The 26,441-nt window shown below is 43.1% G+C and overlaps 1 long non-coding RNA gene across 2 annotated transcripts in view; it reads right to left on the bottom strand.

Moving 5' to 3' along the window:
* LOC116235170 (uncharacterized) overlaps positions 1 to 26,441 on the bottom strand; it is a 58,396-nt gene that overhangs the window by 6,035 nt on the left and 25,920 nt on the right. Inside the window, exons 1-2 of one of the 2 annotated variants that reach the window (XR_004168298.2) lie at positions 13,978 to 14,054; positions 4,103 to 4,239 (exon numbers count right to left, since the gene is read on the bottom strand). This is a non-coding gene — a long non-coding RNA (uncharacterized LOC116235170). Of the gene's footprint in view, positions 1 to 4,102; positions 4,240 to 13,977; positions 14,055 to 26,441 lie in introns of those variants that run through there. The other variant, XR_016471918.1, reaches the window with a different exon arrangement.

The following is a 26,441-nucleotide window of genomic DNA, read 5'->3' as shown; positions in this document are numbered from 1 at the left end:
GGTGCAAGTCTGTGGGCTGTCAGAGAGTTGTTGTTTGTGTGCATTCTCTTACATAACTGAAGTAAACAATCTGACATGCTCTACCCGAGAATATTTACTGCTGCAGCCACGGACATCAGTCAGATCTACATTTTGCAACAGAGGTATGCTTCCTCCTGTCCTGTTAAAACATCACAGGTTTACTCAGCCACAGTTACAGGAGCTCAGGCTCTCAGCGTTCATTGTTAGGTTGGATTTCTGGGTAAAATGTTAAAAATAAAACTCAAGTTCAATAACCATTCTCCTTGCAAAACATGTGTCACCTATAAATATCCATCACATATGGCTATGTGCTAAAGCTCTCTCGTTTACACTTTGTCTGCAGGTGGCAAACTAAACCCAGGAAATAAATATCCTCCAACAGAAAAGTTAAATGTTAGTGAAAAATTAAAAGTTAGAAAAGCATTTTCACATCAGAGGAAATTTGACTTCACTGTCTTTTTACTACTATCTCCTCCACCAAAACACCATACAGAGAATCTTCGAAAGGATTTCAGCCCACAAAGATCCAAGTCATTTGGCCGTGAAATTTCATCCTACTTTTCAAAATATCTTTTCCCCTACCTCTACCTCCATGATGCCAGCATAAGTAACTGTACTGCTGCCTGTATTTCTGCTTGTACCAAAGTCCTGGCTGCTCCTTCTACTTCCTGGTCCTTGAAAGACAGGAATGGCAAACAGAAAAACAGGGCGTATTTATTTGAGATGTGCTTTCCTGAGAACATCACTCATCTTAAATTTAAAGGATGGTGGCTATGCTTTTTCATTCTCTCTTTTAGTAGGGAAGTAATTGTCCGTACTGGAAAATTTATGGAAAGATAATATAGAAAAAAATAGGCAGGTATCTGAATAAATGGAATGAGTCAACATAGCTTTTGTTGAGTCTAGTTGTGATCAGAAATCTACTGGAGTTCATTGAGAATGTTTATGACCTAGAAAGGATTTGTCAATGTAGTGTGGCTGGATTTCAAAAAAAGATTTCATTGCTCACCAGGAGTCTTAAAGCAGCGAGACCACCCTGGCATAGAATTGCTCTGTTTGTAGATTAATGGCTGACAATACAATAAAAAACAAAGGGTAAGGATGGCTTTCACTGGTCACCAGTGAGGTCTTAAAATGATGTCTGCTGGGGTTTGTTTTATTCAGCGGTGATACGTAACATCAGAATGGGGGAGAACAATAAGGCAAACTGCTGATGACAGAAAAAGATTTACAATAACTAAAACTGAAGTTCACTTAAAAAAAAGTGTAAAAGGCTCCCATGACACTGCGTGATAAAAATGGTAGGAGAAATACTTTTGGCAGGGAATTATGACTTCATATGTTCTGAAATTTGGTATTCTAGGTGAATTAGACAAGGATTATCCAGCTGGGGCGGATGAAGAAGAGTAAAAGGTGAGATAAACCTGTAAAATCATCAATTATGTGGAGGTGAACAAGGAGTGATTATTTACAGTTTCTTAAAACATGACAGCAGGGAAGTACTTAGTGAAACGTGTTAGCAACAGGATCAAAACAAACAAAGAAGTTTAGCAAAAATTAAATAAGCAAGGCACCTCATTGTCACAGGATACTTTGGGGGCTGAAACCAAGAACATATTGGAAGAAGATTCATTGAGATAAGCTGCTATTGCGTATCATTGTCACTACGCATCAAGTTTAGAAAGTACTGAAATCCAGAAAACGGGGAAAAAATCAATTTAAAATTACCTGTTTTCTTGTAGATTCCTACCCTGTTAACCTAAGTTTGGCTGCAAAGAATGGTTAAGAGCACTACTTTAATAAGATTGCCTATCTGACTATCTATATATCTATCTTCATTTTAGTAGAGCTGTTGGTGTGAGCTATAGTTGCTCTTAACTGAAAGGATGACACTGTGGTAAGGTCGAACCACACCAGACTGGGGAAGGTTGCCCATAGAGAAGCAGGGGAATAAAGAAAAGAAGATGAAGGAGAGAGTCCAGGCAGTGTAGCCATGAGCCTGACATGTGCCCTATCTGTTTCAGTACTAGCTCTACCCTTTCCTGATCCTGTAAGAGCATTAGGAGTTTAGGGAATGGTGCTGGGCTTTGAGAGGCATCTAGAAAACACCCTCCCCTATTCAAAGGGTTCTGAAGCCAAAGACGTTCTGTTCTGCAGCACTTGGGTTTGGGCTTCAATTCCCAGAATAGATCATCCACAGAAGATAACTACCAGTGAAGCAGTGACGTGCTCTCTTTCTCAGCCATTAATTGCAGATCAGAATCAGCTGCTCGGATACCAAAGACAAGAAGCACTTGACATTCTCTGAGGCTGGGTTAGTCCTTGCACTGAATCTGTACACAGCCACGTCATTCCTTCCTTCCTGCCACCCCCTCGGTACAGCCAAACTGATCAAACTCAGGCCAGGTCTTCAAAGTTTCAAATTGTCTGCTATCTGCTGAAACCCACCACCCTGATGGCTGTCACTTAATGAACAAAGATACCATCATTATGCATCCTAGCTATCCACTTCATCCCATAAGAGGCTTTTCTTTCTTCTGGAGTTATTTAGGAGTGTGTGGGTTGCTTTGTCACACTGCTTGGGTAATGAAAGGGTATAGAAAACAGCCTGAGACCTGGTACTGGAGACGTGTAATTATTTCTGATATTAAGAGATCTTTCAAGTTTTTTTTTTTGTTTTTGTTTTTAATTATTTCTGCTATGACAATTGCATCTGAGTGTTTACCTTTCAGCCTTATCCCACATTTAACGAGCTAAAAAGAAGGATGCATTAGCAGGGTTTATAAGGGGAAAAGAGCATAATAAGGTTTTTAGACCCCTTTACTGGTGTGGGACTGATTCTAAAAGCATAGGACACAGATGCTTGCAGTGTGCCTGAGTGACTGTGGAAGCTTGTTTACATTCTGATGTTGTTTTTTTGTGGGGCTGAATATCATGTAACAAGCACAAGGCAGCACAAGGCTATGGGCTGACAGGGCCCTTTTTATGCAGCAGATTCAATTCCGTATTAATGGCTAACACAGGTTATGTAGGAACATACACCTTTAAATTCCAAATACATCTCCACTTTCATTTAACTGTAGCAAAACAGAAGATCAGATAACTCTCAAGTCAGACAAGAGCACTCCAGGTACCAGAGGCCATGTGTTTCCCACCAGATAATTGAAATCCTCACTGTGGGCTGGGGTGAGAGCCAACCTCTCTGCTAGGAATTGTTAGGAGCAAGATATCAGTGTTGATCTACAAACGTACATTAGAAATAACAGTGATTTCTACAATACTGATAACACTACTCTATATATCCACTTAAAGGGAAGAGCTTTAAGTAAAGCTTTAAGCTTTACCCTGCATCCCCATAAGCCTATCTGGTGTTCACTTTGGATTGCAAAGGGAAACATCCCAAACATCCCAACAGCATCGATCAGAAAATGTTTCCTGCTTGTGAAACCCCAGGAAGAACTCAAGATTTTCTTTTTCATTCCTGAGTTTCCTATACCTTGAGACAGACCAAAGTTATTAAACACAGCAGTATACGTCTGCACTGTTACTAAAGCACGGCCTGACTTCCATTCTTGAGAGAAAAAAATAATAATAAAAGACATATGTGACACTGGGAAATTTCCTAGAAGGAATTCCACTACTTGAAAATCCGTACATCTGAAATCTGGGGAGAAAAACTATATATTTTCATCTTCAGCTGTCACTTTAATTAAAATGCCCTATTGCTACACTGAACAAGGTGCCTGTACACTGTCACTTGCTTTGCTCTGGGTTCCAGTTGCACACTTCTGCAACTGCAAAGAGATGGAGGGTGTGGAAAGGCCAGCAACAGCCTGCATAACCTGCAGGTGCCTTGTGAAGGCACACAGGTATTTAATTTGCAGGAAAATATAGCAGAGCACACGGCTGATCACTCAGAATTCATCACTGAAGAGCGTAAGCTATTCTAGACATTGACCAGTAGGAAGCAAAGGGTAAAGGAGGCCTCCAAGCAGAGAAAAAAAAAAGCAGATTGTGTGACTAAACGGGGGTGAAAATGAGCTGTGATCCATCGGAGGAGAGAGTCTGGCACTTGCCTCACCTTCGCCGCGCTGTTTCCTCTCCTGCTGCTTGAAGATAGCCAAGAGCTTCCTTTTTAATCAAGGACCATTGGAAAGTACCAGCAGGTTCCCACTCACAACGCGTTGATTGGCTTCCAACCGCAGTGACAATTGCATCCTGTAATCAAAATAGCAATCATTAATGGCACAATTATTCCCCCCCCAACACGCATGCACGCACTCTTGTACCACTGAGTAATGACACCAAAATGCAGACTACAAACAATGTAAAATGCCTGGCTCTGGGAAAGCTGCGCATCCCTGGACTCGCAACGGGCAGCCTGGGGTTTCTGGAGCACCAGGCACTGCAGGAGAGCAGGTGTTGATGGCAGTCTGCGGATCCAGGGCGTGACTGGAAATCTAACGGAATTGAGATGGGAATCCGAGTCGATGGAATTGTTTTCAGGCAGCATCCTGCCCTGCATACATACAAGCTTCCCCTCCTCAGGTGTCATTCCCCCTGGCAGTTTCCCTTCCCCTGCTGGTGGTGCCCTGAGGCCATTGGAAAGAAATACTTTTGTAGGTGACTGATTTCTCTGACTGCTCTGAGCACAGAGTTGAGGCAGTTTATTCTGGAGATGCCTACCTGCGCTCTCAGCTTTTTCTTTTTGTCTTTCTTCCTGAGCTTTCTGCTCCCTGTTATTTTATTGGTGGCCAACGGGTTGGCCACGAGCCAGCAGGGTGCCCTTGTGGCCAAGAAGGCCAGTGGTATCCCAGGCTACATTAAAAAGAGCGTGGCCAGCAGGTCAAGAGAGGTGATCCTCCCTCTCTACTTTGCCCTGATGAGGCCACATCTGGAGTAGTGTCTAGTTCTCGCTTCCCCAGTTCAAAAAAGGCAGGAGTCTCCTAGAAGGAATCCAGCAGAGGGTGACAAAGATGATTAAGGGCCTGGAGCATCTTTCATATGAGGAAAGGCTGAGAGATCTCGGACTGCTCATTATGGCAAAGAGAAGTCTGAGAGGTGATCTTATCAACATCTATAAACATCTAAAAGATGGGAATCAGGTGAATGGAGTCAAGCTCTTTTCACTGGGGTGCAGTGACAGGACAAGGACACCACTTCAGTATGGACACATACTGGAATACTAGAAGTTCCATGGGAATGTCAAGAAAAGCTTCTTTACTTTGGCATGATGGAGCACTGGAACAGGCTGCCTAGAGAGGCTGTAGAGGCTCCTCCTCTGGAGATATTCAGAACCTGCCAGGATGTTTTCCTGTGTTTTCTACTGTAGAGAACCTGCTTTAGCAGCTGGGTTGGACTTGACAGTCTGCAGAGATTCCCTGCCAACCCCTACTATTCTGTCATTCCATGATTGCTATATAGACTCTTCCCTGTTTACACCCACACACACAAGCAGGGTCTCTTCTCCCACTCTGGACCATGTGCACCTTCTTTGGGTATCCTCCTCCATCACTGGTTTAGGACTCAGCTATTTTAGCCTTTTCCCCACCCTTTGAGAATGAAATACATTTTTGCAGAGGCATATCCAACTGAATGATGAATTATCTTAACTTGCAAACCAGAAGAAAAACAGAGGCATTAAAGAATCAACTAAATGTCACCTTGTCTTTTCAATTTGAATTTGTGCTGGGTGCACAACATACTTCGCAGTTTACTGTAAAGACAGTTGTTGTTTTAAAAAAGGAGTACATAAAACGTGCATGGATTTTACAGTGGGTTGTATTTGATGAAATAAAATTTTAAAAGAACTTTCTTGCCAGACACTTTCTTTTTTAATGTATTTTCATTTCATTCTTGGATCATTTTGCTTTAACAATATTTACAGTGAAGGTTAATTTTCAAAAGTTGATGTTTTAACACAAAGAGATTGCAAAGTAATGCTCTGAAATGTCAAAAAAGAAAACTGCTGACAGACTGAAAATTCCCTTCTAGTTTCTTCCTCCTCACCAAAGATGCACTCTGAGCTGAAGCCTGTTTTGCACATAAGTCTCACCCCTAGTTTTCAGCTTAGATTTTCAGTTTTACTCCTTAGAACTGTCATAATTTCTGGAATTTATGCCATTTTTTCTCCCTTTGTAAGGATCCTTGAACAGACTTGAGGAAATCAAAGTCTATTGGAGTCCAGCTTAGAGCAATTAATGTATCTTTTTATAAATACAAATTGGACCAGTCTGTGGAGCAGAGAAGTTCCCACAAGCAAAAGGTGCCATTTCCAGTAGGCATGGGTCTTAACACTTAAGATCTTTCACATAAGTTTGGTACCTTTGGTGTGAAAATGAGAGCAGCTGACTACGTGTTGAATCAACAGACTTTTTTTGCTGACCTGCAAAGTTGGAATTGGGACATACAGATAGACAGAAAAAGCTTTCAATACAGTGTGTAGATAACTAGAGGGCATAAATCTATGGCTGCAATATTTAACCAGCACTGAACCAGTTTTATATACACCTGTATAGAAAAATAGGAAGAAATCCATCTCCTTTTTTCTTTTCTCAGAAATAACGAAGCACATCCCAGCTCTAGAGTGAGATGGAGAGTTTATGAAACATTACTCACAAATAAATCTTTGAACTATAAGTTAATGGATTCTGTTACTCTTCCACAAAGCATTTTGTGGAAATGCTCCCAAGCATCATATTTTGGTTCTCTCCCTACTCACCTGATTTCTAGATGCCTACTGGTATAGAAGATACTTCATAAAGTAATCAGCACAAGATGCAAACATAGGTCCCTCATGTTGGCAAATGTTATTTTTGTCAGCCTGCATCAGACTGACTTACTAGCAAATCATTAGCAACAAGTAAATCTCAAGAGTTAGGAATTTCATTCGTTTCATTCCAGATAAATATTTGAATGTGTTTGTCCTTAGTACTTTTCTCTGGGCTTATCCTAGGGTATTTGGTCTAGAAATCAGACTGAGGATTTGGGAGTCTGAATCAGCTTGACAGATCCCACAGACAAAACATGTAATAATTCAGTGATGCTCAGTGGCTGCACTTGGAAGGTTGTCAGTGCATGGTGGGATTGGATTTAGGATCTACAGTAGAAAGTAGGAAGAGAGAAACTTGTTTGTATCAACAGGAACAGCACATACAGCCTCATTAGGTCCAATTACATTTCCCTCAAGGCTCATTTGTACCTCATGGTCACCTGAAGTCAGTTTGAGGGTTGCTGTTATTGCCAGAGAGAGGCAAAGCAACCCTGGTGCTGAGAACCAGCCCCATGGCTCACCCATAGCTGCACAGGAACAGCGAGGCAGGGTTCTCTGCAGGACATGGACACCTCCTTTCCATCCACACCTTCACCTCCTGCACCAGGCAGCGCTGCTTATGGCCATGGGTGCTTTGCTTCCAAGCGAGACAAGTGCAGGAAAACCCAAACGAACTATTCAAACCTCTGTAACAGTTCAGGTCAATTTTAAGAGGCTCTTTTGTCACAGATTATCCAGCCGTCTTTACAGCCTTGCAACAGAAAGGAAGACCTAAGGTTTAAGAAAAGGAAAAGCCTTTCCCTGCTTGATTTTTATTAATAAGTACTTCTTTTCTTTTTCCAGGCACAGACACTTTTTATTGTTAACTACTTCTGACCTATATCAGAGATTTCAGCCAACAATGGCTATCAAGCAGGGCACTCACCAGCTCTCAAAGAGCATAACAGCTCCCTAAGCCACAATTTTCCAGCAGCTGGGCCGGTGGAAAGAAGGCCAACATCTTCACAAAAGCAAACAGCATCCTGCAGAGGCTTTGCCTTAAGGGGAACAGCATGCTGCTATAGCCACTTCAGTCACAGGGTACAAGGCAATTCCCAGGACAGGAAAATAAATAAATAGATAAATAAATTGGCTGGTTCCTCTACTTCATAAACACAAAAGCACAAACATGTGCATCATCGCCTTTTCTTAAAGTGCTTTATTATTAACTGGAAATAGCAGCCAGATCCATCATGTTCAGCATGCCCCACATCACTGCTCCGCTAAACACCACAGATTATTTCCCTATAATTGCCTTCCTGAGCTGTCTAGCAGCTTCTATTCATTTCCATTAAGGCTCAGGAGAATGAGATCATTTAATATTTCTCCATTCTCCCTTTATATTTCTCCCATTTTTGTAAATTTGGCAATTATGTGCTCACTCCATCCCCTCAGTTACACAAGTTCAAGTGCCGTGCTTGATGTTGCAGTGGAACAGCTGAAACAACAGCAAAGTAAGGACTGAAATTTTCACTATGTGAGCTCTCCCCCTTAACCTGAGAGGGAAATCTATTTGTGCCCAACCAAACGAGGCACAAAACAGCCACAACAGCACTCACCTTGCTCAGAAAAACCCTATGGGCCATTGCTGGGGAGTGAAGGAGCCTCCAAGAGAATGTAGGCTACAGTCATCCAGGAACCAACACCAAACCTATGAGTTTGTGTTCAAGCAACGCGTTGATGTTGTACTGAGGGACATGGTTTAATGGGAAATGTTGGTGATCGGTGGACGGTTGGACTGGATCATCCTGGAGGCCTTTTCCAACCTTGGTGATTCTATTATTATATTATTCTAAGTCTTCTTTTTGGCTGTAGTGGCTGCAGAACTCCACCTGCTCACATGGCCAGGAGCACTTGGATGGATCAGGATGACACTGGGTTTGATGCCAGCATCACCTCCTCATAGAAACAGACGCATTAAGTGAGCAATCCCGCCATCAGCCATGCACAAATCACAAAATTTCTGCCAGCCTGGATTCTGGTGGCTGCATTACAGTGTCAGAGCTGGCTTTGTCTCCACACAAACACTACATTCTGTTTTTGAGAACAGGACCCACAGTGCCGTTTCTCTTCCTTTCCTTCATTTTCTGCACACAGTTTTTTTTTTTAATTCAGATTTCCCCTCCCCCCCCCCCCCCCCCATTCTGATAACTGGTAATCTCATAAAAGAGCCATCAGATATTTCAAATCTCTCCTGTTCTAGCAATTATTACCCTTTGATGCAGCGATCTTTTGATCTTGCCACAACCTCATTTTTTCCATTCACTCCGCATGCCCTCACTGTCAGAGCCTGTCCTGATGTGACCCCATGCTCCCCCAACAAGGGCAGGAGCTTGGCAGGGTCAGGTTGGGCTTCTCCTTCCCACTCCTTGCAACCGAGCCAGTCAAACCCAGGCACACACTGCCCTAAGCTCTGCCATCCCAAAGACCCAACTGGGGTGTGTCAAGAAGCCAGAGCCCTATAGAAGTATGCTGGGATAGCTCACAGAACCCCACAGCATTCTGAGGATTCCCATTAGTGCAGAAATGCATGGACCATATCAAAAACTCCACGGTGATAAGAGCAGCAAAACTTTGTGCGTTTTTCATATAAAAGAAGGCACAGAACAGAAAAATGTGAGCATCATGAAGGACAACTCACACAGCAGGGGAATTTTTGTATGATTTGCCACTGAAAATAATTAATAAAAATAAATGGCCTAACATGATCTTATGCAACACTTGGCAAGCTCCTAATTTTGACTTCAATGGAATGCGATTTACATCAGCTGGATGCCTGTCACTATAAAGACATAGATCTGACAGAGAATTATCAGTTTGCCTGTGCTTAAAATACTCTGGGGATGAGGAGGAATTCAGGTAGAACAGAGCTGAAGCATTAAACTGCCTCTTTGAAGCTCCAGAACAGAAAGCCACCCTCTAAGGGCAGAGCTGCACATCATTTGGAAAACAGCTGAGTGAAGCATCCAGGAGATCCCCCTGGCTTCAGGTCACTAACAGAGGTGGGAAGGCAGTATTTAATTTAACCCAGGTCCTTACCTAGAGGAGGGGATCAGCTCTCCGTACTCTGAGAGTGAGACCACCAGGATCACTTCCCAAGAGTAGACAAGAAGGAAGCAGAACAAGACAAAGATACAGGAGAGGGCAGAGGCATTTATCAACATGTTTGCTAGAGAGAAGAAAAGCAAGATGCATTCATAGAGCAAGTGACACAGAGACTTGGCAAATCCAACTCAAGGGCTGCCCCAGGACCCCCTGATAATTGCAGCAGCGAGCTGTGCAGCTTCTTGGAGTCATGGCAATGGACATTGATGGCCCTTGAAGGCCACCTTCAGCCCTGCAGCAGGACCCTCACCCACAGAGAGTCTGGGACCTCTGCAAACCACCACATTGTTTCCTATGGGGGGTAAGTGGGCTCAGGAGATTAAAAAAAGGCTGGAAATGTTCCAGTTGCCCCATGGATACAATTTGGGGGGGGGGGGGGGGGGGGACAAAAACATGACCAGCACATCACCAAGACAGCAATTTTGCCCAGGATCTGCTAAAACCTAAGAAACCTTTCTGAGAGGCATAAAGGAGCTTTCTACCCTCAGGTCAGGGCAGGCTGAAATGTGGATATGCAGTTTGCCTGTGCTCCTGCCCCACATCACATAGCATCCACAGCTCTGGCCAAAGTGCTGAGCTGAGGAAGGGTCACTCCTGTCCCATGCCCCAGAACCTCACAGCTCCACAATCCTCTGTGTCTCCAGGGCACAGGGTGCTTGCTGCAGCTATCAGATCACTGAAGCAACTCTGTGTTTTGTTCCTGGGATGCTTTCCTGCAGCCTCAAAGCAGCACCACAGCTCCACAGTCTTGGGACACCCAAGCTGTGCCAGTGACCCATCTAATACCTAACAAGACAACTACATTTCCACCACATAAAACCTTTTTATTTAATTTTTTTCTTTAAGGCAATCAATAAGCCTCTAATTATAATGTTCTTTTCCTTGCCCTTCTTCAGATCTGTGTCAGCCCAATAATGTCACCAAGTGGAATAGATAAAAGTTTTACTAGTCCTTCAGGGCTATTCTGCCAAATGAGGAATTGCTACATATTCACTCGCAAACAGCTGCTAATGTTTAATTTTTTACGTAAAATGCTTTGGAAATGGAGATGCAACACACCGAGCAGCTGTTAATGCTCTGTTTTGCTCGTGCATGAGCTGCAGAGTGGAGGGCAATGCTTATCTCCAGCATTATTGCTGCCACGCTGGATTGAACACAACAGCATAGGGTGAGCCCTCATCTAAACCCTTGTTCATATCAGCTCCAGCTGCTGGGCTTTCAAAGAGTCCCGGAGCTCGGTCTCACACTGCAGAGAAATTCCAATCTTAAATCTTCTATCAAAAAAAGATGCAGCCCAACAGCAAACAAAATCACTTCCAAGCAGGGAATGCTTTTTTCCCTTCTTTTGTTTCTGCATATCAAAAAAAGAGATGGATTTAGTTCCCCATATCATAGGAAGCCAAACTGATTTTTTTTTTTTTTCTGCTTTCCTGTATGATGTTTGGTTTCTTCTGATTTCAGTTCAGACCTTTCCAGGTGGGGAGCAATGGCTGAATGAAGCTGGACATTGCCAGCAGTCTCCAGGCACACCTGGCTTTCACCTGTTTCCCCAGCAGAATATACAAAATAGAACCATCAAAAAAGCAAGCAGCAAACTGCAGGTCTCAGGAGGAGAGAGAAAGTGGAATTAGGCACCCTTTGAAATATGGAGGCAGTGGCAAATGAGAATAGATGGGCTTTGATGTCAGGAGGAGAAACTGGCAGCTGAGCTCAGATTCTGATAGCTCCTTCCCAAACCCAGCTCAGATGCTTTCATCTCTCAGGGTCTGGAACAGCTCTGGGCTTCAAAGAAGCCTCTGAGGAATCTCTTCATTGAGAAGTCACACCAAGTCCAGCCTTGCTCAGCCTGGGAACTGACGCCATCCAGGAGCTGCCACGTGTGCTAAGGCAAGAGCTGGAGTTTGGAAGCTCAAGGTTTAGAAATGGCTGCTGATGCCCTGTAACTAAGAAACAGCTCTTCTTCCTGTCATCTTGACACTATTTGAGCATCTAAAAGCACACGGCAAATAGATTAATTGAGCCTTCAGTAAATAAACCTATAGGGAGGGTTTATCAAATCCAGGCACTAGGCAATTTGTGCAAGGCTATCGCTGAGGCTGGGCCTCTGGGCACAACAAAACAATGCTTTATTGCAAGAGCACTGCCACCATGTCTTCCCTTTGTACTGCACAGCCCACAGGATGGAGTGAACCAGGCCAGCTAGCGCCTGGACAGCTTCCTGCTGTGCTTCTTCAACTAGGAAAGCAGAGCTTGGCTTTAATGCCTTGGGGCAAACGTCTCTGAGTCTATGTGCGTGTGCATGAGACAGAATAAATTTGATCAGATTTGGTGTGACAAAATTATCAAGGAAACATTTGCATTGCCATTTATGCAGCAGGCTGCACGATGCAAAGCAGAAAGAGAACATGTTCAGGGTGTCAGCAGCTGCACACCACAGCTAATGGGAAGAGACGTGTGAGCCGGAGAATAATCACACTCATTAACAGTGACATCCAAAACTAACATGGACAGTGCCTTTTCACCAAGGGCAACTAATGTGTGTGAGGCTGCTCTGACTGGAGCCATTGCTGCAGTGAGGCTCAGGGCAGTTGAGATGTTGCATGTCCCAGCATCATCTCCAGCTCGCTACAGCACAGAGGATAAGGACAACTGATCCTCTCCTTTCTTTTTGCCTGCCTGGGACCAGGACAGCAGAAGGGGAACTGCAGCCTATGCATTCCCCTTGCAGTTTAAAAAGCACCTGGAAGTCAGAGTAACAAATTTACTCACTTTGCAAGCCAGTACTCCCTGAGACCAAAGGTGATCATTTCAGGATGCGATGCGCTCTATTGGGCTCTAGGAAATTTTTAAATGCATTGCCCTTTTTCGTTCTACTCTTGCACTCAATTAGCAGACTAAAGACAGTGGTTTATATTACATGCAAGAGAACTTTTGAATGAAGAAAATGGAGAATTTAATCATTTTACACGTCTCTACATTGGTTTGCTGCTATTATATGAGCTCTCCTTATAGAGGGACTATCAAACCTCGAAAACTGAGCATTTAGTATGAGTATATACATGTGTGTAAAGTGGCTCCTTTATCTTCAACCAATTCCTCCTTTTTATTCTTATAAATACACAAGGATTTGGCAGGGAGAATTGCATGAGGTGGAACTGAGTAATGGATTTTGGGGCTTCTATAAATTAGGAACACCCAACTTGACAATGTACATGTCATCTTTATGAATTTACTCCCCAAGCCCATGCCAAGCATTCTGCAATAAACTTCCTCTCCATTTCACACCTAATCATGCGTAGCATAAATCCCACAGATCACAGGCTGCTCAAGGGGCCAAGGAAGGATCAGCTCAGGGTGGTTATCCTCGGGTGGGATCAAGCTGAGGCAGCAATTCTCCATTCCTCGCCCTCAATCATAGCAAAGGAACCTCAATCCAGCAAATAATCAGGGTCTGGGTTATTCTCTAATCCATATGCAAGGCATCTGGACACCCTTGTTTGCTATGCTGTCTGCCACCTTTCTTTCTGCTTTGCTTGTAAACAAGCTGCAGGTGAAGAGTGCTGCTCAGCACTTTTCAGGCTTTATCCCACTATTTTTAAATACAGCATAAATGTGATTAACACATCAGTCTGATTATCTCCAAAAGGATTCAAGAGGGAGGCTGCCAGACAGCTTCAAGTCTCTGAAAATCCTATTAAGGCTGAAGAAAGCAAGTGTTGATAGAAGCAAGTAGGGATGTGGAGGATTACCACTATAGTCCAGGAGAGGTGTAGGGAAGGCAGAACTGCACTTTCATACTCTGCCTCTTCATGGCACCCCAGCAGTATATATTATCACAGAGAACTATTAAATCTGGACCTTTCTCTGATGTCAAAGGTAGATGCACTAGAAACTCACTAAAATCTCTGCTCTTGACCTCATGGGCCACTGTAGTAATTGGACAGATTAATACGATAGGAAAGGCATTACAACAGAGGTGTGACATGGAAAGACCAGCATGATAAAAAGGTGCTGTAAAGGAAGGGAAGAAGTTTGCTCACCCATATCAGAAGAGTCTTGGTTCACAGGGGAAAGCTTCAGCAAGAAAGGATCTCCAGGAAGAGATCCTTCCCCAGCAGCAGTCAGCCCTTAAATGAGGTCTAAGAGAGGTGCAGCCAGGCACCTTCACCTGTGCTCCCAAGGCTGACCGGGTCCTTTCCCAGGTGCTCAATCAGTAGTTTAGGTTGTGACTCAACAGTTCCCACATTCTCTCCTTTGCTCACTTTTCACAGGCAGTTGACATCCTTTCTGAGCAGAAAGCCACTTGTCTGGCTTTTTGAGGCCATCAATAACCCAGGCAGAATAGTTGCTCTTGACCATCCTGGAGAAATGGGTAGGGCACATGAGCATCCTCTGACAACAAACAGGTACTTCCATGTGGGTATCTACAGCCCCAGAACATGCCTTTCTTGGATTCATGGGCTGACTCTACAAACACAGCACAGCATCTGCACCTCCATCTGGGAAGCGAGGGAGAAATCTGGACTGACATATGGAAGTCAATGTTTTTTAAATTTCCGACACTGATAGATCCACATCTGAATTTTCAGTAGCAGTATCCTTGGCTTGAAGGGTGAACTGTATTTGCCCTTTTTCTGTGGGATATAATGGGATTTCAAACCAGTGCTCCATTGATGGAGAGCCAAAGCCCCTCTTCGGCAGGAGAAGCTGCCGGGGGGTGCTTCTGATGGGTACCTGGTGCTCTGTGTGTGAACTAGGACAAAAAACAGAGCACTGAAACAATCAGTGCTGTAGTCACGTGGAGAGTGAGATTTTGAAAACCAGGTTGTTCCCTATACGCTCTATTTTCAAATCAGTTCCTCTTTGTTGAGGAGAAGTTCTTTTCTTGCCCCATACCCATTTTGTATTCATTTTCTTTGTAAATCTAGATTAATCCATTTTGCTGTTAGCTAAGTGCAGCTGAACATACATAGATACACATAGGTATTAATATGTAGGCACCTGTACTTACACGTGTATAGATGTATACGTATATGTATGCATTCGACTGGAAATTTTTTACACCCTTGCAATCCTCTAGAAAACTCCCCAGTGAGCATTAGAAGACAGAAATCTCCAGAAAGGCTGATAAATCATCCTAAGTATGATGTTTGTAGGGGAAGACATTTTAGAGATGATAAAAAGAAACACATTTTCAAAATGTCAATGAACCCACAGAAGCGGTGAGCAGCCTTTCAGATGTCTGCCTGCTTATTAGAGATGGGCAAAGTCAGGCACCTATAATACTTGACTAGGAAAAGCTGGAGTACAAATGACTACATAGCCTTTGCAAGCCTCTAAAAAGGGAGGCGCGGATTGGAAACGATTGGTGGGGAAAAAAAAATGAGTTTCCCACGAACCTGTTTTTCAGAATGTGGAGTTCAGTTTGTCCCTGGGAAGTGCAGGAAGCATAGCACAGGGGAGGAATTGCTCATGACAAATTCTTTTTGAATACACAGGACAACGTTACTGAGCAGTCAGGTAACAGGAGGCACAAACACCACCCTCGCCTGCTACTCAGGAAGCTGTTGGTATCAATTTCTGCAATCCCACATCTTTCTGTTATATAAATTAATATGGGGAGGAACATCACTAACATCAAAGGCTTGATGTGTCTATTTAGACAGTCTGAATCCCAATATCTCATATGCACTTACATGGGAGGTGTAAGAAATGCTGAACATAAACACAAATGTAAGACATAATTGCAGGAATGAGATGTGATGATGTGCTGCTTCTGATCGTTCATTATGATTCTGCTTTTGTGCTATAGGGAATAGGAAGCCCACTTCCCTCCACTACCACAATTACAGAGCATTTTACAATAGCATCCTCGCTCTTATTCATTTTTTCTTTCTCTTTCTTCCATTTCTTTTCTTTTCTTTTTTTTTTTTTTTTATGATTGGTAGAGTAACCATTTGTAAAGGAAACTCCTGCAACCTTTCATTAAAGAAGATAGGAAGCCAAGAAGGTAGCATTATATATGGCATTTTTATGAAACATTAGGCACAAAGTGATAGCCATATTACTGTATATTAGAGAGCCCTGAAGGATGCTCAGCCAACATGATAGCTTGATTGCATGAACATTCAAATACATCTTTTTTAGAAAGGAGACATGAGCTAATGGAACAGCTAAAGGGCCACGTTCTGGCAGGTGAAGGGTCGATTTTTAAAGCAGAGCTATGATTGATAGCTTTCGTTTCCTAAAAATATGGCTTAGTTTTTAAGACAATTGAAATATTCACAGCTATTTTCTAATACAGTGGGAACCTGCTTCTCCTCCCACACGTAGCACTGGTCTCAGTGAATTTAGGCCTGATTCATAGCCATGTAAAAGAAGAGAAACCCCAGCTGCACGTTTCTTTACACAAGGTATGTAAGCACAATTTTAAATCAGTCTCTATTCAGTGAAGACCAAAGCAGATCTTAAGCTTTCAGTAGAGACACACGCTTAAGGATTTTGCTTAATAGGAATCAACTCAAGCCAGGGCTTCGGCAGCTGCTTTAGGTTTTAGAACCAGCACCTTTCCTGATGAACCTGACTGCAGAAGAAAGTCATTATTTCAAAAAGAAGGGGTTTGTGGTATGAAGTTAAACATAGGATTAACACGCAGGAAGGTTCATTATTTGTCTGCAGCACCTCAACAGAAAATAATATTTGATAATAAAACAGAGTAACAGATTTGATCACATTTTTTAGCAGGTTTTCCTAATTGCATCTGAAAAAATGTCCTGTGAAATGACAGCCTCACAGAAGCATATGCAGCAGGAGTACACACATGAGCTCCAGAGCCTACAGAGTGGTATTTCAGTGAGCCCAGACACAAGCATGCCCATCTTTTGCAGAGCTGGGATATGCTTGTGCATTTTATAGATGCTGCTAAAAAAGCCAGCTGGAAGCTTAATTCACCATGTTTCACATGAAGAGCATGTTGACTGTAATTAAAATAATTTATATTTGGAGAGGGCAGTTTTGTAACGCTCTTCCTTCCATCCAGGGCCGTGAACTGCGGCAGCAATTAGTAAGAGACATGACTGATAGAAGCTACAATCTCAAAAGGTCAGAGATGCATTTCCATGCTCACAGTGGCTGAATACGACATTAGATACGAAAGGAGCTGAAATGGGCTCATGTTTGTAACTGTCAGGTTGGACCCATGTACACTGTAGTGACAGACCCCATGTCCCCATAGAACATCCAGGCCCACACCCCTAGCAGACCTAAAGCCTGGTCGATGTCTGCAGACCCACCCATGCCCTGATCCCACTCAGCTCTCCAGCCAGCATGGCCAATGCAGCAGCATCCATAAACAAGTACGTCAAGAGTTCATATTTTTAAGAACAAAACACTTGTAGACTACATTTGTTCGGGCTTAGAACAATTTACAATATCCAAAGCTTCATTAGGATTACAGTTAACTAGGGATAACGGATATCTGAAATTGTATTCAGATCTGAACTTCCTTGTTCTGAAAAGCGTGTAACAAATAGCAAAATAAGAGTGCAAGAAAATGAATATATGCAGTTTCTGTATTCCTGTGGCTCTGAAGGAAAGCTTGACAATGGCACATACCTGAAGGAACCTCTGGGGCACTGCAGAATACTGCAGTGGTGCAGTGCTAGGGGTTCCATCTAAGATACTCTAAGAGGGGCAGTGATAAATCTCACAGATCCTGATGTTCCCTGGCTGATGAGACAAACAGGAATGGACGTGGGATGGAGGAGGCAGACCCATATCCCAAGGCAGCACCATGGGCTGCCTCTGGATCATGGAGCACAGTGGGCTGTTACCACCCATTCATGGTTGTAGAGATAGGCATATGTGTTATCACAGAAGCCACCGGCCACTTACCTCCCATAGATACTTTCTTATTCATTTGGGCATCATTGCTCATGCTTAGTAATGACCAACACAAATCTGTTTTCTGGCACCGTTGCTATGAAATTGGTAGAAATCCTGAATAAGATTTCTTGGATGGGTAAGAGTGCATCAGGCAGAAAGGACAACTACTTCTTTCCCTGTTGCTCTCTAAGCAAAGCAGCAGAGAAAGTCAGCATAAAAAGCTGTCAACGTTTCTCGTGTTTCTTTATTTACTTCTGTTGGAAGCAAAGCTTTCCCCATTGAAATCTCAATTTTCTTTCTCCATCTGCAATCCGGACCGCCGCGGCAGGGGTGAAGGCAGCGTCTATCTGGCTTCATACAACAGACACCAGGCCAGCAGAGATAAAAGACAGCGCTCAACACATAACTGTAATTGTTAGAGCAGAAATGCACCGACCTAAATGGAATTTCACCTTGGGAGTTTTGGCTGAATTGAGTCTAAACAGAGGTGAAATTCCCCAGGCATATGGCAAGTCCTCGGGCTGGTGTCGGCAGAGCCCCACATCACTTCATCAGCCCTCAGAGGCCACCATTAACTCTACAGAGTGCTGTTATTAGGGAGACGAGAACAGCTGTAAGTGTCTCTTAATGCCAGTGGGGAGCTGGGGAGTGCTAAACTACTGAATGTATAATAGAAAAGGAAGAGGAATATAGCTCTGCTGAATTAGTTCAGGCCACGGAGGTCTGTTTGTTTCAATTATCACCGGTACAGTTAAGTCCCCTGAACTCCCCCATTAGCTCCCCTTGTGTTCATTTATACAGAGGCACACAGGTCCAGGCTGACTGGATCAAATGCCTCTTGCTTTAATGAAGCTTTTTTTTTTTTTTTTTTTTTTTTTTTTTTTTTTTAAATATAGCATTGGAGCAGATATCAAAAAGAAAGCATGAGCACTTAAAAATTAATGGGTCAAAGACATGGCTGCTGTACTGTGATGGGATGTACTGATACTTTGTTTAGATCCAGGCTGCTGGGCAAGTAACATAGCAGAAGAAAAAGAGAAAATTACAAAGAATAGGTCTAAAAAAGAGCTGCTTTGCCTCTCTTCCTGGCTTCCCTTCCACTGAAGGCCAGTGTGTGATGTTCCTGCTTTGCAGCAAGGCATTTAGGGAGAATTTGCATCATTTTCTGCCTGCTACTGCTATTAATCAAACCTTTTCTAAGAAAAGGGTTAAATTCATGCCCAGTGCCTCCCTCCATTCATGTCACTTAAATACTTAAATATGTGGAAAAAGTTAGTTTCCAAAGAGCTGCATAGTTTCCTGTTTCTTTTGCCTGGCTGTTGCAACCACCTAGGGAGAGATTTGAATTTCTTTAAAAAGCCGAGGTTTGCACCTCAATTAAAGTTCAAAAACCATCAAGGAAAGGTAAGGAGGCAGAGTTCAAGCATCCTACTCCCCTCCTGCAGCCCACTGCCAGAGCCCAGCTCCCTACCCTGGGGAGCAGCAGCCGCGCAAGCACAACCTGCAGTGCAGGGCTGGTGCTGAGGGGCTGCAGCTCTCACATCTAATAGCAACAAGAGCAAGCCAGGCTCCCCAACTCTGACACATGGGGGAGAGAGCTTCAGACTAAAATTGGAAGGAAATTCTTTTCTTTTAAGATACCAAATCTCATTATACACAATTCGCTTGCAAGCCCACAGCGTGCTCTGCTCAGCCTGAAATGCTGTCTTATTTCTCCATGCTTGGTCTTCCAGTCTTCTTGTTAGCCTCTATTTTGCAAGGTCAAAAAGCTCTTGACTCTCAAGACTCCTCTCCATGAACATGTTCTTAAAATGAGCAGTAAAATCTCCTCTCCAACTTCCAATGAGCTAATGAATGGAGTTCTCTGTGCCGTAAAGCTCATTTCCCAGCACCTGAGTCATTCTCACAGCCTTTCTCTGAGAGCTCTGTAGGATCTTCATGTCTCATGCTGAGAGGCGGTGCTGGAAGGTGACACAGTCCTCCAACAGCCATCAGCACTTCGAGGACAGAGGATGCTCCCCTTGTTCCACCCGATGCCTTCTGTTCATGTGCTCGCAGTGCTGCCCTTCTGCTGCAAAATTAAGAGCTCACGTCACAGCTATTAACCACAACGGCCCCAAATCCATCCCAGAGACACCGTCTGTTGGACTCTCCCATTCAGTGGGTCCCTCCTGCCATTTTCCTTCCATCAACTGAACTCTGTCAGTATTCAGTCACATGGTTCCCATGTTCTTGACCACAAGTTGACAGTCACCGTGGAGCTGAGCACTGCGACCACTTCTTCACAACACGGTGAGCAGCAGGTAAGGAACCCCACAGTTTAAAGGTTGGGTTATTTTGTTGAACCAGAACATTGCAGATTTCTATAATGTGGCTTGAGGCATTTCAGTAAAATGTTCATGAAAACTGAAAGCAGAAAGCTTATGCTAATGACCACCCTTCTTCCTAATGAGAAGTGGGGAGGCTTCAGTGCAGAGGGGCTTTGATGCTCCAAGTCTGCAGCACCATAAACCAATACAAACACATCAAATATCCAATAACTCTAAAGAGAATTTTAGCAAACATTTCCCTTTCCCAGAGACTTTTTTGAAGAGACAAGAAGAACAATTTTGTCCTTCTGAGAAGATATATTCCAGTGAAAAGACTATTTTTTACTGTAGCTGGTGCCCCTGCCAGCCCACAGGAAAGCAAATTGAGTGATTAGAAGCATCTAAAAACTATTGCTGCAAGTGAAAAAGGACATGGAGCAAGGACAGCTATTTTTAAGCCATGTAGCCGTGCTGCCTGCTGATTCCACAGCACCAAAGTTATAATTTCTTGTTGATCACGCAGTTACTTTTTCCTCTCTGCAATCCTGTTACCAAACTCATAGTCTGTATCCTATGAATTGCTACAGTGGCTTGTGAGGAGAAAGAAAACACGAATTTGGGAGAAAGATTCATGCACTGGCCTTTAGATGCATAGGCTCAGATCAGAGTCTGAGTGCAAATTTTATTTGCAATCTTAATGGCGAATGGAAGGAAGTCCTTGGTTGCACTGGCACAAAAGGCCAGATGATTTTGGACTGGATCCAGAGGAGGGGTGAGTATAAATATGTGCTCCAGTCAATGCAAATGTGTGGCAGGCACTCCCTTGTGACAGAACAGGGGTTCTGTTCATCACCCCAGGTTTTCAAGCCAAGTACAGATGTCAGGGAAGAAGCAAAAGGCAGATTTTGGGAGAAGGTTGGAAATGTGTGCACATTTCATGGGTGGAATTGGAGTAATGCCACGAAGCCCTGGGAAGTGGAGGGGGAGCTGGGTGCCGACTTGCTGCATTCCTTATCAGTGCTGAAATGCAGGCAGCTCTCCTCAGCCCACATAAAGTGCAGAATCTATCTCATTAGCCCAGTTTAAAAGAAAAGGAGGTAAGAGAAGATATATCCACTGCTGCTAAGTGGAATAAAGAATTATACGCAAACAGTGCAAGCCTACAGCAGCTGCAGCCAAGCAAACAAATCAACCATTTATTACTTCTCTTTCAGTGTTTTTAAACATTTATGGAGTGCCATCAATAACCAAGTTAATTGTGAACGGCTGCTCGTCTATTCACAAAGCCTTCTTCAACCTCCAAGTATCAGAACTGCCGTGAAAGGGACTTTTCATCGATGACAATAATTATATGGCCATTTAACTGCTCTCTGCACATCTCATGGCACAATCCCACTCAATGCGTCACACTGGGCTCTATTATTAATGACCAGGGATGAAGAACACTGAGCAAATGGGTTGAGAACAAGTCATTTCTGCACGCACGCGCACACAGGGTGGGAGCCTTCTCCAAAGGAAGGAAACAGCCACCATTTTGCCAGGCAGAGACTTGCCAAAGCATTCACAAACAAGCAAGCCTGGTGCTCCTGCTGTTTACAGAGGAAGGAATTAATCCTGAGTGACCCCGTTAGTGCCTGTGGCACCTTTCTCAACTAACGAAACAAATAATAATAATAATAATAAAAAATGAAACAAGCAGCAGTGACCTAGTGTCAGGAATGAAGAATTTGTCTCCAGCCTGATTTAATCATATCAGAAAGACGGATGCCAGCATTCATTACTGTGACAAAATGCTTATTGTTTAATCGCATTACCCACCAGCTTCCAGCTAGGCTGAGATGAGTTTGTCTGACACCGACCTGCAGTGGTGATCCCATGGAGCAGCCCCAGGAGCTCAGTTCCATTGGGACATTTCTGAGAGCCCCAAGGCTGCACCTTTTATGTCCCTTCATGCTCAGCTGGCTGCCTTCATTTACCTACTGCCCCCCCTTTTGGGTGGCTGGCCAAAATGGTTACAGACTTTTCATGAAAAAAGGTTTCTGATCCCCCATCAGATGCACATTTTTGTGTGAAACCCCCTTACTTCTCAAAGAAATGCAAAGAATTTTGTTATTTTCACCACTTCCCCACTTCAGCAGACTAACCCCACTGAGGTCCACCAGACTTCCTCCAATCAAAAGAAGAGCTAGCCGAACAGGAAAAAAAAAATATAGGTATATTTACATATATAATTTACTTAAGGTATTTCTGAAATGTTTTCCACGTTGGTGACATTTAGCAGATTTGAGTGTTTTGCTCAGCACTGGAGAGAAATGTGCGAACGACGCAAACTCCCGCTCCCACTGGATGACTTCGTGGTGGGCAGCAGATAGGGGAGACTTCCCAAGAAGCCCCCAAGTGCCAGCTCCTGTCCCCAGTCAGCAGGAGAGCTGCGTCTCACCCATGATTTCTGTAACCAGTATACAGAACATGAATAACTCTCCTACATGCCCTGCTCAATGGAGCTGTAAATACATAAACACGTCCTGCAGATTGCCCGTCCTCAAGCTTATAGCTTCTGCAGGAGCTATGACATATCTTTTACAAAGACATTTAGCCTCAAGCTAAGGACTTCAAATGATAAAGAATCCACCTTGCCGCTGGGTAATTTATTTCAGTGGTTAATTACTCTCGCTAAAAAATGTGCACCATATTTCTAGTCTGCATCCATCTAACTACTGCTCTAGTGCAAGTTTTTAAATGAGTCCAAATGCATGCTGGAACAGGACTTTGGGAGTTAATTAATACTGTTTGGATAGCCAGACAGTGGAGACATGTTCAATAAAGCTGACATTTATGTATCACTATCAATTCACAAAGATGAAACGCACTGAGCTCCCTGCAAAGCAACCGGCTCGTGCATTTCTGGACTTCCTTGTAGAATTTCAATAAAGTCATAAGGAATAATCTACTTAATTTCCACTGAAGCCTGCTCTCTATAATATCAGGGTAGAACAGTTTTATTTCTCATCATTTAGGGGAGAATATTCAATCCATAGTCCCTTGCAAGGCTGAGCTGAGAAACATTTATCTTTCATAAATTTTCATTTTCATATTTTTTTCTCCATGATTTATAAATTCTGGTGTCTTTCCCTAGAGATGGGCATGAGTTTTGGATTCCTGACATTGATTGATTCAAGGGGAAAAAGTACGTAACTGGATCTGACAAGACAAACATATGCAATGGCTGGACAGATGTACCACAGAGAGAGGTAATATCTGGAGCCTTACACAGAGTTCTGCCCAAGCATTACCCAAGTTCAGATGTTACAGGAAATTACAGTGAATATGCAAAGAGAAATGAAGTGCTGGAAGAAAAAAAAAAAATCTCCCCAGATACTGCATAAGCTGAATAGCTGCAGTCAATTCATTTATTGCAATTCTTCTTGTTATTCATACCATGCCTAAAGTGAACGGACAGGGTTTTTGCTCAGATTGCAAACCAGGTCAGACCAACATGTCCAGGATTCCACCTACAAAATGCTAAGACATGCAAATGTTCTTTAAGCAGTGCAAAAGCAAATCTGTTTTTCCTCCCCCTATCAACACGTAAGCCATTGGAAAAGTAAGATTTCACACTTCCAGAAGGAAAAAAAGAAATCACAAATGCCTCCAGCTAGTTGCTACTAAGTGCTGAGGTGAGCACTGAAAAGGGAACTGGATTTCCTACCCTCTGAAAACTGATGGGAGATGCCAGAATTTTTCTTCTGTTCAGATCACACTTCAAACTCAAGTCAGGTTTGAAACTCAGGGTTCAGAGGAAAATTTCTAATGTTCTTGGTTTGGGTGAGATCAAATAGGTTAATTTAATTAGAATCAGTTCGGTTCACTCTGTTCCTCTCTTGTTTTGCTTTTCTATCTATAATGTCATTGTGGTTAAAGATGCATGGATAAAAATAGACCATTTTGTCCCAGAAAAACAAACAAACAAATAATAACCAAAGCCTAAAAACTTACACTTAGATTATTTAAAAAAAAAGTCAATACCAATTTCTTCCTGTGAATGTCTTCGTTCACCATTAATGAACAGACAAAAGTAACCTTTGTTCAAAACATTCCCTGCCAATCCCAGCAAATACTTTTTCCTGTGATTCTAAACTTCTTTGCCTACATCTGCAAATGCCTGATGTAGTTCTGTGACAGCCTGTGCTCCCATCCTGTACATCTAATATGCCATCAACAAATTTGGAAAAAGGGCAGCACGCAAACACACGTCTGAGTGAAAATGAGTTCCACAAGCACTTCCCTTCTATTTTACTGATGGTAGCCTGGCAAACCTCCCATGGAAGTGCAGCAAAATCAACACGTGTTGCCTTGTAACCTCTATATCTCCATCTTAAATATAGTGTTCCTAGAAGTGCAGGTTGGGCTTGGGAAAACCGCAGATTCCTTCAGCTACACCTTCAAGGTAAATCCAGAACATCAAGTTCAGAGGAACTAATTCTATTTTGCTTGCTTTCGATGAAAAAGAGAGTTGTGTCTCCTCCCTTCTCATCCCAAACATGTCTTGGCAGCAACGAATATTTTTTTCACGAAGCATAATGCAGGAGCAGCTCTCATTCACTCCTGCAAATCCTCTTTAATCCCTGGACTTGTATCGTTTGCTGACTAGACTGAGAAATTTGGCTGCATCTAATCCTTCGGCTTCTGAAGAAAAATGGCTTATTTAAATATTTAGCTGCACTTTGTCAATATCAGTGGGGCAGGGGTGATGGATGACAGCAATTATGCTGGGTGCATCTGCATTAACATGCCACTTTTTCCAGGTACGGAGTCTGCCTCTCGTATGGTTTGTTTAATGATCAGGACTGAAAAGGAATTTTAATGACCCCTTAGCAGCTCGCAATGGTTTGAGGATGGACGTTATTTAGTGGCATACAAGCTGGTGTGTCAGGATGAGAACTGCATTAGACATCTACTCTGCAAGCGAGTTTTCTCCATGCTTCCTGACCCCTAATTTAGAGTTCCAATTAGAGGTTCAGCCATGAAAATTTAAGTAGCTTCCAGTGTTCTTCAATAGAGCTGTGCAGCAGACGCAAGGCTGGGCAAGTGCAAGCAATTGTGGTTTTCCTACATGCCAGAGGAAGTGAGCCAAGAACAAATCTGAAGCCATCCTCAATTTTCCATCCTGGTCATGACCATCATTTATTTTTATTATATTTATTAATATTATAGTGGATCTAGTTCTACTTCACTGACTATTGTAAGAGTAAATACAGAAGAGACATTGGAACAGTGGCAATGGGTTACTTCAGTACTTGTCAAAATAACTTGAGTCTGACATGCAGTTCTCTTTCCAAAGACCCAAGTCTTTTCCCTTTCTGTCAGGGCAGAGATCCTGTTCCTGCTACCTCTCCCTTTTTGCAATCTTTTTCCATGCAGGTGAATTTATTTCACTGCTATTTGGGGTATTAATTTTTGCTTTTTCATAAGCTCCTTTATGTACATAGGCCCCACGTGAACTTTTCCCTCTCGGCCAGAACAGCACATAAGAAAGAAATAATTGTTCTGGATGGTTTCTTGCATGTTAAAATTACTGTGAAATCCGTCAGGGAAGGTGTGCTAATCTGGTAAACCCCAGATCCTTCCTGTGCTTTGGGTGCATGTGGTATAAACCATGTGAATTCGGTTGGATGCCCAGAGGACACATAAAAGCAAGTGATATCCTTGCGTATAATAGCATTCTCAGGTAATGGGCTACCTTTTAAAATTGCATATTATTAAATTGAAATAGCGTGAGCACTCCTGACCACTAATAGGGCAGTAATGAGGGATGCCCACAGAAATGCTGTGCCCTCCTTCCTCAGCATTCCCTGGGGCTGGAGCGAGGAAAGGCAGCTCGGTATCCCCTCTGTCTTTTGGATGGGGGGAAAAGAAATGCTTTCATCCATTAGCAGAAAAAAAATAAAGAAATCTATTTAAAAACTGCTTTCTCACAAATACAGGCCACACCAACACATTTTTCCTACCTATTTCTTCTGCTGGGAGACTTGCATTGAAAAGACCCCTGTACAGAAGGTGTGATGGGCAGGTTCAATCAGTCAGCCCACAGACCTGACCTCTGCTCTCCATTACAGCCTTCACTGAAAGAAACACACAGAGGCTACCTTACAAATAATTAAAGGCAGATCACAGTAGGGATCCATGCAGCACTGCCATCTATTAACAGAAATGATGGATGCTCTGTATTAACCTTGCCACAGTTGTAGCTCTCCACACAGGCTAAGAAGCAGCTGTGCAAGTGATCCAGTGAGGTTACCTCTTGCAAATTG

Source organism: Phasianus colchicus, chromosome 17 (genome assembly GCF_987193195.1).
Source record: "Phasianus colchicus chromosome 17, bPhaCol1.hap1.1, whole genome shotgun sequence".
NCBI classification, from domain to species: Eukaryota; Metazoa; Chordata; class Aves; order Galliformes; family Phasianidae; genus Phasianus; species Phasianus colchicus.
This window is presented reverse-complemented; position numbering and strand designations above follow the sequence as displayed.